This window comes from Crotalus tigris, unplaced genomic scaffold (assembly GCF_016545835.1).
Source record: "Crotalus tigris isolate CLP2741 ecotype Arizona unplaced genomic scaffold, ASM1654583v1 scf7180000020201.887925, whole genome shotgun sequence".
NCBI lineage: Eukaryota > Metazoa > Chordata > Lepidosauria > Squamata > Viperidae > Crotalus > Crotalus tigris.
The window spans coordinates 273,557-290,006 of record NW_024097902.1 but is presented as its reverse complement, the minus strand read 5'-3'; the positions used below and the strand labels follow the sequence as shown (position 1 = coordinate 290,006).

Here is a 16,450-nt window from a genome sequence, read left to right as displayed (position 1 = left end):
CCAGCTGGGGGCTGAAGACATCTGCAAATTCTTTGCAGACTTCCTGTAGGTCGAGTGTTTGTAAGCTGTTGAGCCCCGTGACGTGTATCCCCAAGGCTTCAAACCAATCGAGTCCTATGAGACTCGTTCGTTCACCCCCTACTACTAATATGTCTAGTGGACCTTCAAAATTCTTATACTGTACGTTAAGGGTGGCCTCCCCCTTAACACACACTCTCGAATTTTGAAAGTCTGTTAACACAATGTCAGAAGGCCTTAATTTAGCCTGAGTTCCACTGCCGGAACAAATCTTCCTAAAAGTATGCAAGGATATGATTGAAAGGGCAGACCCCGTGTCTAGTTCCATAGTTAATGGAACCCCTTGTAGCTTCACCTTGAGTGACAGCTTTTTCTTGATGGGCTTGTGTGTGCCTGTCCTGAAGATGCTCTTTCGCGAAGCGCAAAAACCTACCCTATTCTGGCTGGGGACCCTGGTACCTTTCAGGCGCAGTTCTTCCTGAGGTTGTACCTTTCGTCGGCCCAGACACACAGCTGCAATATGTCCTTGTTTTCCGCACGCCTGGCAGATAGCGGAGCGGAACTTGCAGTCGGTTCTCCTGTGGCGACCTCCACAGCCGATGCACTTGAGGGGAGCTGCGGAGCTTCCTTTCTGATTCCCTTCCTTCGCGGGGTGGAGGCGGTCGACTTCCTTGTCCGGATCCTCCTCGGAGTTCCCTTGGACTTCCTCTTGGTGCACGGATGCAACATCTGGACTGTTCCTGATCGGCCGCATGTTCTTGACAGCGTCGCCTGCTGCTTCTTCTGCGGTGACCTCTCTTAAGGCATCTTGGAAGGACAAGTCTTCTTTGGCGAAAAGCCTCTGTTGTAAATCTCGATGCCTTAAGCCGCACACGAATCGGTCCCTCAGTCGTTCTTCGAGCTCCTTGAACTCGCAGTGCTTGGCGGCCTTCCTCAATGCGGCGATGTACTCTTTGGCCGACTCTCCGGATCATTGATCCCTCTGTTCGAAGATGTGGCGCCATGCGATGACGGACATCTTGGGCTGGAAGTGCTCCTTCAATAGCTTCTTTAGATCTGCGTAGCTGACAGACTCTAATGAAACAGGTGCTGCAAGGTTCTCTGCAATTTCGAAGGCGTCTTGGCCGCAGACACAAAGCAGGGTGGCAGCCTTCAAGCTATCTTCCCTCACTTGGTTCACCTTGAGGTAGTTTTCCACCCTGGCTACGTAGGAGTCCCACCGCTCTGGATGTGAGACGTCGAACTCCGAAAGCCTTCCAACCTTTGCCATCTTCTGGAGACGGGTCTATCAGCCAGCCTACCCCCGAATGCGCACTGGATTGGCGGGTAGCTGCCGAGTCAACTCCGTTCCGCCACTCAGGACTCACTTGGGTAAGCTTACACCTCTTCCTTTCCAGACGATGTAAGGCATCCCACCTTCGTCACCAGTGTTGAGTCCTTGGCGAAAGCAGATACGAGAAGCAGTTGTAGTTCTCAGGTTTTCTTTTATTCTGTGTTCAGCTTACAGGTGAAGGCTTCAGCAATGCCCAAAAGCTCCCAGCTTCTTATATAGGCAATTCCCGGGTCAATGTGTTACTTTTCCCGTGCCAGCACCCGCGCATGCGCACAGGCGCTGGCGACAGCCTGTCTGGTCCCGGGCAGCTTGCACCTGCCCGGGACTGCCTGCAAACGCCCCGAGCCCATTTGCAAGGCTCGGGACATAACAGAATCCATAGCTCAGTTCTCAGCTGCAGTGGCCTTCTGGAAAGGCCTGTGTCTGAGAAATGTAGGCTTGGCTGCAGAGGATGCTGCAGAAGAAGTGGGCCAGCGAGGAAAGGCCTGACTGCAAGGTAAGTGGGTGCGGGGCACGTGGGGAAGCTCCACACCCCCAGCCCAGCCTTAGCTTGATTTTTAGGTTTGTGCCTTGCCCCCAAATGAGGGCTTATTTTGAGGGTAGGGCTTATATTTGGCCCACTCCCCAAAATCAAGCTAGGGTTTATTTTTGGGATAGACCTTACTTTCGGGGAAACACGGTAGTAGTCATGCAGATAGTTGCAACCTAGATCTGCTAACCATAATAAAATATGAAATAAATAAATTATAACCAATACTATGTTAATAAATATTCAAAAAATGTCATTTCTTCAATTTTGCTATATTTATTAGACTGACTTGCTTCCCATTCCTTCTACTTTTGCATAAAGTTTTGGCTTTATGTGTTTTTGAATTAAATTATTGTGATTATTTCAGGATTGCAGAACTAAAAACAAAAATCCCGATTTAAATTTAGTCCAATGTTGTTTCTTTATATTGCTGGTTATTAAAGCTAAGTTGAAAATTCTGCTTGACAAAAACATTATTGACTTCTTACCCAACAAAAGGAATTTAGTGTTGGTTATTTATAGAAGACTTAAATAATGTAATTCTCCCAAAGGCTGACTTCACAAAGATAAAGCAAGCATAACTCAGATACATCAATCTTATATGGACCTATGACTCATGCGCATCAAAGTAACTAAGTGGATTCATTGGGGTTTAGTGACCTGTCAGGACCCCTAGCTATCTTTTGTTAAAATTTAAAGCTACTGCTCCATTTTCCCTGTCTCACTTATCTTCCTGAAATGTCTTATTTTTTAACTTCAGATGACAAAAGAAGCTTATAGTTCACTACAAATCTCATAGAAAATGATATTAATAAAATTAAACTATAAAAATACTAATTCATATTCTTCACTTAATCGAACACTGGTGCAGAAATATGCTTCACAAGTCAAATAAGATGCTAAAACACAGCCCTTTGGGCCTTGGATCAGTTATTTTGACGTTTGACCAGGCAGAACCCAAAAAATAGAGACTGAGTTCTAGTCCCATTTTAGGCACAAAACCAACTAGGTGACCTAGTGCTTGCTCCTCTCTCTCTCACTCTCCCCCTCCCCCTCCCCGCCAGGAAGAAGGTAAGGGCAAGTCACTTCTGAAATCTTGCCACATAAACTGCAGGGACATGTCAAGGGAGTCACCAGAGACACACAGAAATATATGAAGTCTTTACAATGGCTAGTCAGTTTTTCCTTATACCTTTGTCATTGTAATATTAACCACTTGGAAGGTTTCTCTCTAAGTCTAATTTATTGTCCAGATACTCAAAATCAAACATAGTCTCAAGCCCTGTATAAATTGGTTTATACTCTAGAAAATTTGTATACATTTTGAGGAGTCCTTAGTGCTCTCTGAACTTGCTTGTTTTCTTGCAGACATTCGCACTAGCACTGATGATATTACCTAGTTTGGATAATGAAATGTCTGCAAGAAAACAAGCAAGCTCAGAGAGCACCAATGACCCCTCCTGTCAACTCTGAGCTACAAATTTGTATACATTTTATTCAGTGAATTTCCTAAAATTATTAAACAGTGATTGTATTTTTTTGTTCACACTGAATTTTTTTAAAAAAACCTCTGATAAACATTATATTTGAGTTTGTATTATATGCAGTACTTTACTGTTTGTTGCATATCTTATAAACATGTTAATTATACAGTATTCTATGTGACGATAAAAGCAATACTGTTATACTGCAATTAGAGCCTATGGCTAATATAAGCATGACTTGATTTGGCTTTTTCAGGTTTGGTGTTTCCTGGTGGTTTCCCATATAAACACAAACTAGTTCTGACCTTTAGTTATTTTTTTTTAAAAAAACAAAGATGTCTAAAGGTTCCCACTCACTGGGCTAAATTCAAGGCCTTTTTGAGTTGAGCTTCCTGGACTTTCATGTACATATGTGCTTTCCTTAGCAACAGTATCAAAGTTATTTACAGATTCTTACCTTCTTCTGAGATGTTTTTCAACTTCCCAATTTAGTCCTCCTTCTCCCTCCTGCAATTCTTGACATTTCCTGGTTAGCTTAAGAATGTGCCTTATATCAGAAACCCAGCACTGTCTATCCATTCTGAGTAGCATCAGTCTTCAGGCCTACTCAGGACTGAATGAAAACCACAGATTTCCTGATACTTAGACACTATGCTTATGTCCTAGCTAGCCTTGGCAAAAATTTCATAATCAGAGCCCAGCTAGATGCAAATCCTGACTGTCCACAAGACTGTCCGAAATGGTGTAGAGATTCCTGCCCGAGCAGGGGATTGGACTGGATGACCTTCAAGGTCCCTTCCAACTTTACTAATATGAAATGTATCAATACAAAGCAGTTGGTTGTCCAATGCCAGTGAGAAAGTGTAAATGATTCTCATATCCATAGTGGTTCATACCTGTACACTTTTTTCCCACTGTTTCCACAAATCAATAGTGTATGGACGTGGCATTTGGTGGCAAGTGGAAAGAGAAGTTTAAATTCCTACCCCAAGGAGAAGAATAATTTGATTTCACCAATTATATATCTAAAATATCACAATTAATTTAGAATGATTTACTATTGATACAAGAAAATATGATAATACTGTGAAATTTTATGGACTTAAGAGTATAATATATAAAAGCTTGGCAAACGTATCATTTGAAAATTAGATCTGGAAAATACACCATGCAGGAGCTAAACTGATAAACGATAGATATTTTGTGAATGTATCAAATCAATCTCTCCAAACTTTTTAACCTTTTTTTTTAATTCAGCAGCTCAACAGGATCTTCATTTCTATCACCGTGCCTATTGTTTGGAACAACATTTCTTCAAGATTAGATTGACACCAGCCACAGCATAGAAAAACTCAAAGAAGCAGTGCAAGATCAGAAAATGGGAGGGACTTGGCCCATAGAATCACCAAGAGTCAGACACGACTGAATGGATAAGATCATCATCATAATCATCATCAGATTGGCCCTGACCTTTCTGGTCTTTTAGAAGGCCCTTAAAACATGTCTATTCTTCCAATCATTAGGGCTAGAAAGTTAACTGAGCCTATTTCTATTTGGGCCTGGGAAAAAGTCCTTTCTCAGTGCTTAGAAAGCTACAACTAGCGAAGGGCATGGTCAGCCACTGGAGAAAATGGTGTCCCAATTTAGTTTTTTTAAGTTTTTGCACTAATTTATAGTTAGTTAATTAATAAATAACCAATTGGCATGATAAATAGCAAAAAAAAAATGTCTAAGGACAATTCCCAAAATGCCAGAGATGAGTAAAGAATGACTGGGACAGCATCCTGGAGAGAAGAAGTGATGAAGGAGGAAATGCCCCATCAGGAGGTATGACAGGTGAAGGCCCCTTGAAAAAAACTTGACTCAATAGGAAATCTGATTAAGCAATTTAAATATGCATTAGAATGGAATTGTTAGAATCTGTAGAAGTATAGAGATAACAGAAACATTTTTACATTTGCCTTTTTTAAAAAAAATCTTTCATAAAATACAAATGGGGATAGTTAATATTGTAAATAGTGATGAAAAACAAGGCTTTCAAATATCACCAAAGACAATTTTAATAATAATTTTATTCCAATACGGGAAAAATAAAAAAGAAGCAAAAATCTGGAATAAGAAATATTTAAGTATTCTGAGTTGAATTGTGGCATTTAAAATGATGTCTCTTTCAAAATTCTGTTTTATTTCAAAGTCTTTCAATAGAAGTGCCAGATAAAATATTAACATTATGAATGAGAAAAATTAAACTTTAGTTTCAATACTAAAAAAATAAGCGTTAATATAATTATCATATATAGACCTTAGAAATAAATAGTGTGAGGAGTTTCATTTGGGACATATCACACCTTTGATATTATAAGAATCTGCAAACAACAGATACAGCTAGAAAATATACAATAGGTAAATAAATCCATAGGCTAGATTTTTCCCCTTCAAATAGACTTTATAAAAAATATGTAATATAAATAATATGCTAATGAAAGCTACATTTCAGTTTTGAAAAAAAAATAGGCAGTTTTGATAGAGAGCATCTTCCCTCTTTACTGGTATTCCCAGGATTCTATACTGTACAGTAATTAAGATGGGTCAACACAATTGAAGCCTTGCAGAGATTTACATGCAAAGTGTAAATACAAACAAAAACATTGAGTGGTGGTTTTATTCCAATGGATTTTTTTTTAATAAAAAGGATATAAAGAAGTCAGCATCTTGTTTTGAAAATTAATTACTTTTCCCTACCCAAAGGAACAATCTAAACATGTATAGATTACTATTAGAATTGGAGTGGAAGAGCAACATTGGAACTATTTAAGAAAATTAATACAATTATTAAAAACATGATAATAGTTTATAATATAAACAATATTGAAGAGGGTCCTTGATCTATAACTGTTATCTGGAAACTGCAATATTCTCTGCTAAAAGAAAGTGGATTAATTTTCTCTTGTGAATAATTTTATGAAAGGGATCTTAGAATTTTGTTCCTTACCAGGTGAATGAAGCAGGCAGTTGCATGAAGCTAAGTATTTTTCACCCAAGAGCGATGACAGCAAGTTGTTAGGTAGGTGGGCCGTGTGTTTTATAAAACCTTATGTACGTTTCACTCAGCCCCTCCGATAGAATGCCATCCTTCATCCAAATCCTCTCTCAGTATTATTCCATATAAAGTGTTTTGTTCCTTTACCTCACTAGGGTGCCTGATCAAAAGTTAAAACAGTCTTTCTTGGAAAAAGTCATCCTTGGAACTTACTCCTTATCTCGTCTCTAGGGTGCGACCACTTATCTATCAAGGCCAGAGAAAAGCAGCAAAAACCAGTCTCTAAACTTTCAGACAAAGACAAGTGTGAGGCAATATGTTTAAATATTCTATATATTAAACATAAGGAACATGTGTAAATAAGCTATATTTAATTAGGCACTTTGGGATGCCTATATATCTGATGAAGGGAGTACATTTCTGCTCTTTATTGAAGAAAAATGTAGTATACCTTGTTTTGGAGGGATGGGATAAAGGACATTGGATTTCATATTTTAAAAGTTGCTGCTTGCATCTTGAAGTGTTGATGACCAAAGACTTATTTTTAACTAAATGGGTCTGGACAGTGTTCATCCCAGAGTTCTGAGGGAACTTCTAGGTGTGCTTGCTGGACCATTAACTAATCTGTTTAACCAGTCTCTTCTAACAGGTGAAGTTCTCCAGGACTGCCGAACAGCTAATATTGTACCCATCCACAGGAAGGGTGCTGGGGAAGAAACTGGCAACTATAGGCTAGTGAGCTTAACTTCTGTAGTAGTGAAGTTAATAGAATCACTTCTGAAAAAAAGGATTAACAAACATTTGAAAGTGCACAACTTGATAGACCCATGGCTTTACTGAGGGTAGATCATCAAACAAATCTGACTTTCTTAAATATGTCACAAATGTTTTGGATGAAGGTAAGGCTGTGGACATAGCCTATCTGGATTTTAGCAAAGTGTTTGATACAGTTCCCCATAATTAGCTCATTAAAAGTTGTACAGGCTAGGGCTTAACCACTGGGTGATTCAGTGGATAGGAAGCTGGCTCAGGGGTAAAATCCAGTGTGTGATTTTCAATGGGGCACTGAACAGAGACCAGTCACAAGTGGTGTATCACAAGGCTAAGTCCTGGGTCCTGTTCTTTTCAATGTGTTTGTAAGTGAAAATAATGTTTATATATATATGTAATAGAGTTACATTTCTGGGATATTTGTAACATGGAAAACAATTTGGCATTGCTAGAAAATTAATCAAAAATGTAGAAACTTCAATTCAATGTTTCTAAATGTAAAAGAATCCTCTGGCAAGGTACAGTATCAAGGGTACATTGCTAGACAGAACAACAGAATAAAATGTTTTAGGGGTGCTCATAGCAGATGACTGCAAAATGAGTAAACAGTGTGGCCAGACAGCTGTGAAGGCAAACAAAATTCTGGGATGTATCACTAGAGGGATCAACAGCAGGAAAAAAGAGGTCCTAGTCCCACTATATAGGGCTCTAATCAGACCCCATTTGGAATATTGTGTCCAGTTCTAGGGAACTTACTTAAAAAAAGATATTGATAAGATTGAGCAAGTCCAGAGATGGGCAACAAAAATGGTTCAAGGTAGTCATTTATTCTTAATGATAGTAATATCTTACATAATATAAAATATGTACTGTTCTTTAAAAATAATTCTGATAATATAATGCTATATATTTCATCCTGATTTGCCAAAAAAGAGTTTTTGCTCTGAAAGATCACTATATAGTAGAACAGTGATGGCGAACCTTTTAGAGACTGAGTGCCCAAACTGCAACCCAAAACCCACTTTTGCATCATCGAGTGCTGGCTGGATGTGGCCCATTGGCTGGGCGAGGTTGCAGTGGTATTGGCAGACTGGGTGGGACTAAAAAGTTCAATCAATCAATTCCAACTTTGCAAGATCTTTTTTTTTCCTCAAGAAGTTGAAATTGACTGATTGAACCTTTTTTTTTTTTTTGCACACAGCGGCGGAGGCCTAAAGCAAAAAGGTTTTATAAAACCCAGTTGAAGGCCTAGGACTGGGGCAATGGCGCGCGTGCCCATAGAGAGGGCTCTGAGTGCCGCCTCTGGCACCCATGCCATAGGTTCGCCACCACTGTAGTAGAATGAAAAGATAAAGGTATTTAATATTTTCTTTTTTATTGAAGGCAGAGTTCTTATTTATGGACTTCCCTTGGTTTTAAACTGCATGACAGAATTTCATTTAACTGCTAATGAGTTTTTAAGCATTGGACATTTGATATTGATACCATATCTGGGCTGCAAAATTTAGATGACCATTAGATGGCAAGAAACATTGTAAAAATGTCTAATTCTTTGTTGCCATCAACTGGAAGTACAGGCTTTTACAGCCAGAAGTTTACTGTAGCGAGGATGTTGGCTGTAGCATTCCCTATCTTATTTTCCATATATATTCATCCCTATTTTTTCTATGTCCACAAATAGATAAGACTGCAGAAGAAATTTTTCTAGAGATTTAAAGAAGATAGGTGTTTTTCTGTGTTTGTCCATGCATCCTTGTGTGTCTCTGTGAGGGTAAAAGAGAAGGAGAAAGAGGAGAAAATAACCTCTATCAGTAATGGTATTTCTAATGTACCTGAAACCAAGGTCTCCATAAAGAATTCAAATAGTTAACTTTTGTATAATATGCCTGATAGGAATTGCCCCTATTCCAAAGATGTTTTCCATACAAGATGAATAATAGCAGTTGGTGTAGGAACTGGATTGGAAGAAAGCATAAGAAGAACAATTTTCTACTGTCCCTTGAGACTCATGTAAAAGGCTCATTTAATATTTAACAGCATTCGCACATCTGTACAATTTAAACATGGATATCCCACCATCTTTATAGTTGAAATAGCTGCATATATTCAGGCTATTGAAGATTAAAAGAAGAAATTGTTGTTGTTTTTGTTAAATTTTTATTCTGCTTTATAATTTATTTTTAGGTTGCTGTTTGTTTTTCAATTGTAAAAGTTTATGTGATTTTAATTTATATTGTGGGGTCCTTGGTGCTGTCTGAGCTTGGTTGTTTTCTTGCAGATGTTTCATTACCAAACTTGGTAACATCAGTAGGGAGTGGAATTTGGTCTCATTTTATTAGTGGCTGTCAGTATTGGTGGGAGTGGTTTTGATAGTTTCTTGATTAGGCTTTTGCTTACTGTTAGCTTGTCTGAGTTGGTATTTCTTTGATTGGGATATTGTTTACTTCTTGATTGTTGGTATTGTGTTAATCTTGGTGTTAATCTCTGCTCATCTGGGTGTTGATTGCTAGTGAAAAGTTATTTTGGACTTTTTTATTCCTTTTTGGCTTTTTGATTGTCTTTTTTGAATGACATGTAGATGTCATTTATTTCTATGTGCTGCTGATTTGTCAGAGTGCCAGGTTTCCAGGAATTCCCTAGCATTTTTGGACTTGGCTTGGTCTAGGATGCTCACAGTTTCCCAGTTGAAACTATGGTTAAGTCTGTCCATGTATTGCAGACATGTCAAACTTGCGACGTCACATGATGTCGCACAACATATCGGGCCGGTTTTGCCATTGCCGGCAATGGGGTGGGCGCGGCTTCGGGATGACGTATCTGGCCTGCGGGCTGGCAGTTTGACACCTGATGTATTGTGAAATTAAGGAGTTTATGGATGTGCTCTGCTAATCTTCTGCTGTTTGTCCTCCTTACTTCTATTCAGGCTAGTAAAGGCTCTGTGGATTAAGATATAACTGAAAAATGGATCTGTTTTTAAGAAATGAAATGTAACTAATACTCCAAGTCTGTTCATTTAATAGAGAAGCTTAACATAATTATATCTATATTAATTAGCTATCCATTAGCAAGATATATTCATTCATGGCCTCTCTTTGCTTCCAGCCTGTTTTCCTCCCTTAGCAAATAGATTTTGTTTGGGCCTATCTTCCATTCAGCTAATTCCATTAATAGCATAAACAAATGAGTGGAGTTTCCTATTTTCACTCCTTATAAATGATTCCATAAACTGTAAAATATTGTAATGCTATATGCTGCTATATTGGGAACAATGAACAGAAATTGAAAGGGACCTTAGAGAAATGTGCAAGCTGAGATTATATAAACAATAAACAATCTTACTTAGCAGTCACTGCCTGGACCCTCTAGATTGTTTGTGCTGACTGGGAATTACAAGAATTGCAGTCTAACACTTATAAAGCCATGGAGATGGCTGATTCAGAAATCTTTATTTGTAATAACACAGAAAGAAGAGGCTTGTAAAAATCTTTAGAGAATCTGTTACAATTACTCATGCAGTGTTTCTTATTAGAAAGCAATACTTTTCACCTTCTTCATCTAGAACTTGAAAATTAATAGGTTTTTGCAAAGCACATGAAGGATGTGTTTCACACATGGCACAAGAGGAGCACCCTACCTGAAGCATTAAAACAACAATGTGCTTTGGAAAACGCACATTGTCGCTTACTACTTCAAAATTGATCCTTGGTTGTCTGATATGCATGGGCATACACAAACAACACTTTCATGTTTAACAGTACTTTAATGCTGCTTTCACTCTGTAATGGGGAATGCTAACAAGCTTCACAGTTTTTTTTAAGGTGGACATGTTTTTAAATTGTCTTCCTTTTGGGGACCCAATGTGCCAGGAACCTTTGTAACATGCTGGTTATAGATATGGAAAAAAAGCCTGCCCTTTTAGCTTTCTATGATACTCACACTCTTTCCATTTTCTGGTTCTGGTCTTTCTCTCTCTCTCTCTCTCTTCTCCATCCTATCCAAGAATACATGATTCTTCCTACAAGAGTGAATTGATTACTATTATAATTAGATCAAGGACATATGTATACATTTATTTATTAAACGATTTGATATAGTTGCCCAATTCACACACTATCACTCCATTGTGACATGTGCTACAACGGCTGGAGATTTCTCATCGCAGCTTTTGCTGAATGATTTATTCCATTGTCTAGAGTTCAGAGTATGATTGGGTTTCTATTAATGAATGAAGGCAAATACAGTATGCGTGTCCTAGGATAATGTTGCAGGATCCAGAGGTTTAGTCTTCTGAGCTTTCGGACTCATGCTGGAGCCCATCCTCTGGGAATTCCTCTCTCACCAGAATGTGGTGAGAGCCAGACTTTACTGTCTTTATCAATAGTTAAAGGTGGCGCAGCAGTTAGAGTGCAGTACTGCAGGCCACTTTAGCTGACTGTGTTCAGCAGGTCAGCGGTTCAAATCTCACCGGCTCAAGGTTGACTCAGCCTTCCATCCTTCCGGGTAGGTAAAATGAGGACCCAGATTGTTGGGGGCAATGTAAATATATATATACATTGCTTACTGGTGTACACCGCTTAGAGAGTGCTTGTACTTAAAGCGGTATATAAGTCTCATAAATAAATAAATAAATAAATAAATAAATAAATAAATAAATAAATAATGTCTGGGGTGTTATGTGGCAGGTAGTTGTCTGTTTGAATTCTAAAGTCCCAAAGCAATTTAGCTTCTTCATTTTCTATGACTTTCCCTGTTTTATAGTCCCACTAGTTCTTGCTTGCAGGCAAATGATATTTCTTGCAGATCTTCCAATGCACCATTGTTGCTACTTTGTCATGCCACTGCTTGTAGTCAGTCTGTGCAATCTTCTTGCAGCAGCTAACCAGGTGCTCTACTGTTTTTTCATCTTCTTTGCCTAGTCGCACTTATTGTCTATTGCTATCTTCTCAATTCCAGCTTTGTATGCATTTGTTCTTAAGGCTTGATCTTGTGGAGCCAGAATTAGCCCCTCTGTCCCTTTCTTCAACTTTCCTGCTCTTATCCATTGCCGGGTTCTGCTATTATCTGCTTTCCCTGTTATTTTTTAATGTACTAGCCATGTAATGCTTTGTCTTCCATGCCTCCTTTCTCTTCTTCCTTTGATATTTCTTGTAAGCCATTTTGGTCTCTTCAGTACTCAGTAAGCCTTCCTGCTATACTAGCTTCAGTGCATCTTCTTCACTGTCTTTCAGATATTCTTCCAAAGCCTTTTTTCTTCTTCAACCATCTGATGTACTTGCAACTTTTCAAGCCCCAAAGTCTTTTCTAATGAAACTTGCATTAATGTTAAGTGTCCAAATATTTCAACTTGTGTGTGTGTGAGAGAGAGATGTAGGCTGCACACCAGACTAGACTACAGACTCAACAATGTGCATACTTGACAGTTGCATAGAGTCCAACTCCAACCCTTCCCTCTGCTAAATACAGAAAATATTTGATCTTTTTAAAACAAATCTATGGAAAGAGAGTAGGCAAAATGTTCACCTTCCAATCACATCTAATGAATGGTTGGAATCTCAAAGAAGCTAGAGAAGCCCTGATTATCAAAGCATTTACTTCAAGAACCTTCTATTTCTGAATGATTAGGTAGATAGGAATTTATGCTAGCTTTTTCTTTCTGTTTGCTGTGGTCATAATCTTTATCTCTTTATACAAGTTATGAAACAGGTTGTTTCATTTCAGCATGCATCCTTATTTCAGGATATATACAAGAAGATTTAATTTTTCTTTAGAATCTTCATATCATTTGCAATATTTTCAACATAAAGTTATTCGTGTAAAGCCTGATTGAATGGAACATTGAATACTCCTGGTCGGTTTTTTCCCCCCTAAATTGATTTTCAAGTTGTATGTTCAGTGTATTCATGTATTACCATCATCTGGTAAACCATTCAAGTACAGTGTCTTCTTTCACGTTGAATATGTATATTAGGATACATAAAAAGGCTTTCCAGACTGATGAAAATTCAAGAGGCTACTACGTAAGCAGCCAGAGCAACTTCCCCATTATGAGTGATATTCTTATTTATGCAGGGATGTATATCAGGCATCAGAATTCTTGTATTTCATCCAATTTACCACAATAATTCTTCCTAAGGAGAATTTTGGAAAAGAATCACTCCCAGTTTTAGGCAACTGAGAAAGAGATGTTATATATCTCTTTAATCAAGTTTGATTTTATTTATCTTCTGTGACCTTGATTTATCGCCTATCACCTATTTTGGGCAGGACATACTGTAGAGGGGAGGAAGAGCAGAATCAACTAATCACCATGATTCTATCTTCCATGGCCAGCAGGTGGCAACAGAGGAATTACTTCAGCCATTTCCATTTTGACTTTTTTAATCAGTGGAAGGGCATACATAGCAGGTGGGTGAGAGCCCCACCTCTTGTACACTGGCTTTAAGAGGTGAACACAATTTTAAAATACATTAAACACCTAAATTAGATGTTGTCAGCATCTATTTGTTAGTGCATGTCTTTTGTTCACTTAAACAGCTTCTCCACATTTAAGAAATGTGTTTATCATACCATAAACATATTTTCAACATCATCCTTGTTTGTAAATATCCAATTGTAGAAAGAGGTGATTTTTAAAGCCTTGAAGCTTACACTGATGCAGAAAGATCCTTGATAGTCTGTGAGTTATTGGTGTAAGAAAAGCTGCATTTTTTTTTAAAAAAAAGGTGTATTATGGCCAATTTTATTGCTAAGTAGTTCTTAGAAAATGTCTATGGGAGATGAACAGTTCTTCTTGTAGACAATCTTCCATCCTCTTTCATTTTACTATTTTTACTATAATTATTTGTATTGCCCTTTTTATTGTATTGATTAGGAATTGGACATGATTGAATAGAAGGAGAAAAGAATTATTCTCATCAACAGTGATTTCACTTTCATAACTCCACTAAATTAAGAATTAAGGGTTTGGGACACATTTAAAACTGGTTTGCACCTTTATTTATGTACTCATTTGGCATCTGAAAAGCTATAGGCAAAGTTAACATGTATAGCTGCTTAACTACAAATTTTGCTAAAATTTCTATTATTTTAGTTGTCCATTGTATGCACATACTGTATCTCTTTGGAAAACTGAATGAGGTAGAGGGAATTCTGTGACTGGATTGCATCTGAAATTCTATATTTCTCTGTGTTTGTGTCTGACAGTCCTCATAGGCTGGAGGAAACTTTTAGCCTGGGAGTGAATCATTTTGAATCTGGCTCCCTGTTGTGTGACTTCAAATTCCAAAGGAAGATTGCATAGAGCAATCAGTAACAATCTGAGATATATTTCAACTATTTCAATCAACTTTCAACATCAACAGATCTTAAGTCCAACTTTTAACAAAGCAATTAATCCTCTTTTCCTCAGCATGTACATACTTAAATACTGAACCTTCTGGTTTCTGAAGAATTACAGAGTTTAATTGTCTCAAGATGAGAGATTTTAAAAACTACTTTTGGAGTGCCTTTTTGCGAGAGCAAACATTTAAAAAGATGCTATTTGCCAGCTAATCAATTCTTTGCTTTTTTAAAAAAAATTAAATTTACTGTATAGAGTAAACTCATTAAAATACATTGTATAAATTATTATTTCTTTTGTATAGCAATTTGATAGAGAAGCAGCATTTACAGAATTAAACTCATTGAAATTTAAGATTTGTGAAAACTAAAGCCAAACTTGGATTATACCTTCTAAATAAAGAAACCTTTAAAAGTAAAAAAATAAAATAATTTATATTTAAATAAATAAATATTCTTATACTTAATCTAATCTACTTAATTAATATATATTTGAAACTGGGTTTTTTTTTCAAGCAGGTACTCACCTATGACTATTCTCATTCATTCTTACGTCTCCATGTGCTTTTCTATAGTCTCATCTTATTTTCACCCATCAATTCATGTTACCCAACAAAATATTCCTCATCCCCAGATCCTATTCATTCTGAATATTGCAGAGTTTTCCTTTAAAGCCCAAATCTTTCATTATCCCCACACATTGGAGCATAACTATCACTGACCTCTGAATGTCTAATTTTATATTCATACACAATAAACTATATAACCTCAACTTATATTTTATGACATACTTTATATCCTTTTAATTCATAATTAAATATATACCTTCATTTCTATGCTTGTACTCATCAATTCTACTGCATAAAATCAGACCACTTTCATACAAATATATTACATCCTTCCATTTGTTCAGTTTCACAAACCCGCACCATATCTATTTTTCTTTGATTTCCTTCATTAATTTATACATTTTACCAATTGCTCATTTTATATGCAGTGTACCATTTTCTATATGTCATGATTTTACCAGATTAGGCCATGGACATTGACCTCCATGGCCCATTATGAGCATTATTGAGTGAAGCTTTCATGTTGCATTTTTTATTAACATGTAAACTAGATTCTTAATTTTAATCATACTCATGTGTCATGTGGTATTCTCCACTAATAGTAAAGAGATGATACTGATCAATTTTCATGCCTGCCACAAGTGCAATAAAATATGAGTTCTTCTCCAAGCATGCTCATACTTCTGTATGTGAATTAGGATTTCTAGAGACCACCTTGTAAATATACTGTTGTCTGCCTCCGGTTCACTTAACTAGGAATTAGATGCCTTGTAATGCTAAGATTCTGAGTACATGCCCAATTTAAATATAGTAAATATTGACAAAAACTCCAGTAATCTAAAAAAAAGTGCTTGTGTAGAATCCTACTTTGCTCTTTGAGTTGGTGTTCCTTTGAAAGAAGTCAGAGCTACAGTATGCAAGATTAGTAAACTGGGTAATGATCCACAGTGGGTATGAGTAAGTTTGCAGGAAAACAGGGAAATTTTAATTTTTTCACCATCCCATCCTTATGTCTTATAAAAATGTTACTTTTCTTTATTTCATTATTGATTGAGCTTACAGATCAATAGTGCAGATATTATTTTCATTCTATTTTCTATATGAATAACAATGCAATTTGAGCCAAGTGTTTATAAAATAGGATACAATGAAAAGTATTGATGTGCATCCTTTTAATTACAGGGTAATATATATATATTGTACTTAGATATCTTTATTTAAGGACAAACTAAATTCAAGAAAAGTAAACCCACCTCATTCCAAAAGTTTCCATTCATTGTTCTTCTGAATTTGAAGTGAATGTAAATTAGGTTTATTTATTACCCATAAGTCTTGGATTTAGAATTAAGCATAATTTTGGAATATTTT

General features: G+C 37.1%; 1 protein-coding gene across 5 annotated transcripts in view; it reads right to left on the bottom strand.

The window, feature by feature from the left end:
- PRIMA1 (proline rich membrane anchor 1) overlaps nt 1–16,450 on the bottom strand; it is a 115,548-nt gene that overhangs the window by 86,368 nt on the left and 12,730 nt on the right. For 3 of the 5 annotated variants that reach the window (XM_039365890.1, XM_039365887.1, XM_039365891.1), the window contains exon 1: nt 6,357–6,561. The exons of 1 other annotated variant lie outside the window; for it this stretch is intronic. The gene's annotated coding sequence lies outside the window, so the exon portion shown is untranslated. Of the gene's footprint in view, nt 1–6,356; nt 6,562–11,111; nt 11,128–16,450 lie in introns of those variants that run through there. One more of the 5 variants, XM_039365892.1, reaches the window with a different exon arrangement.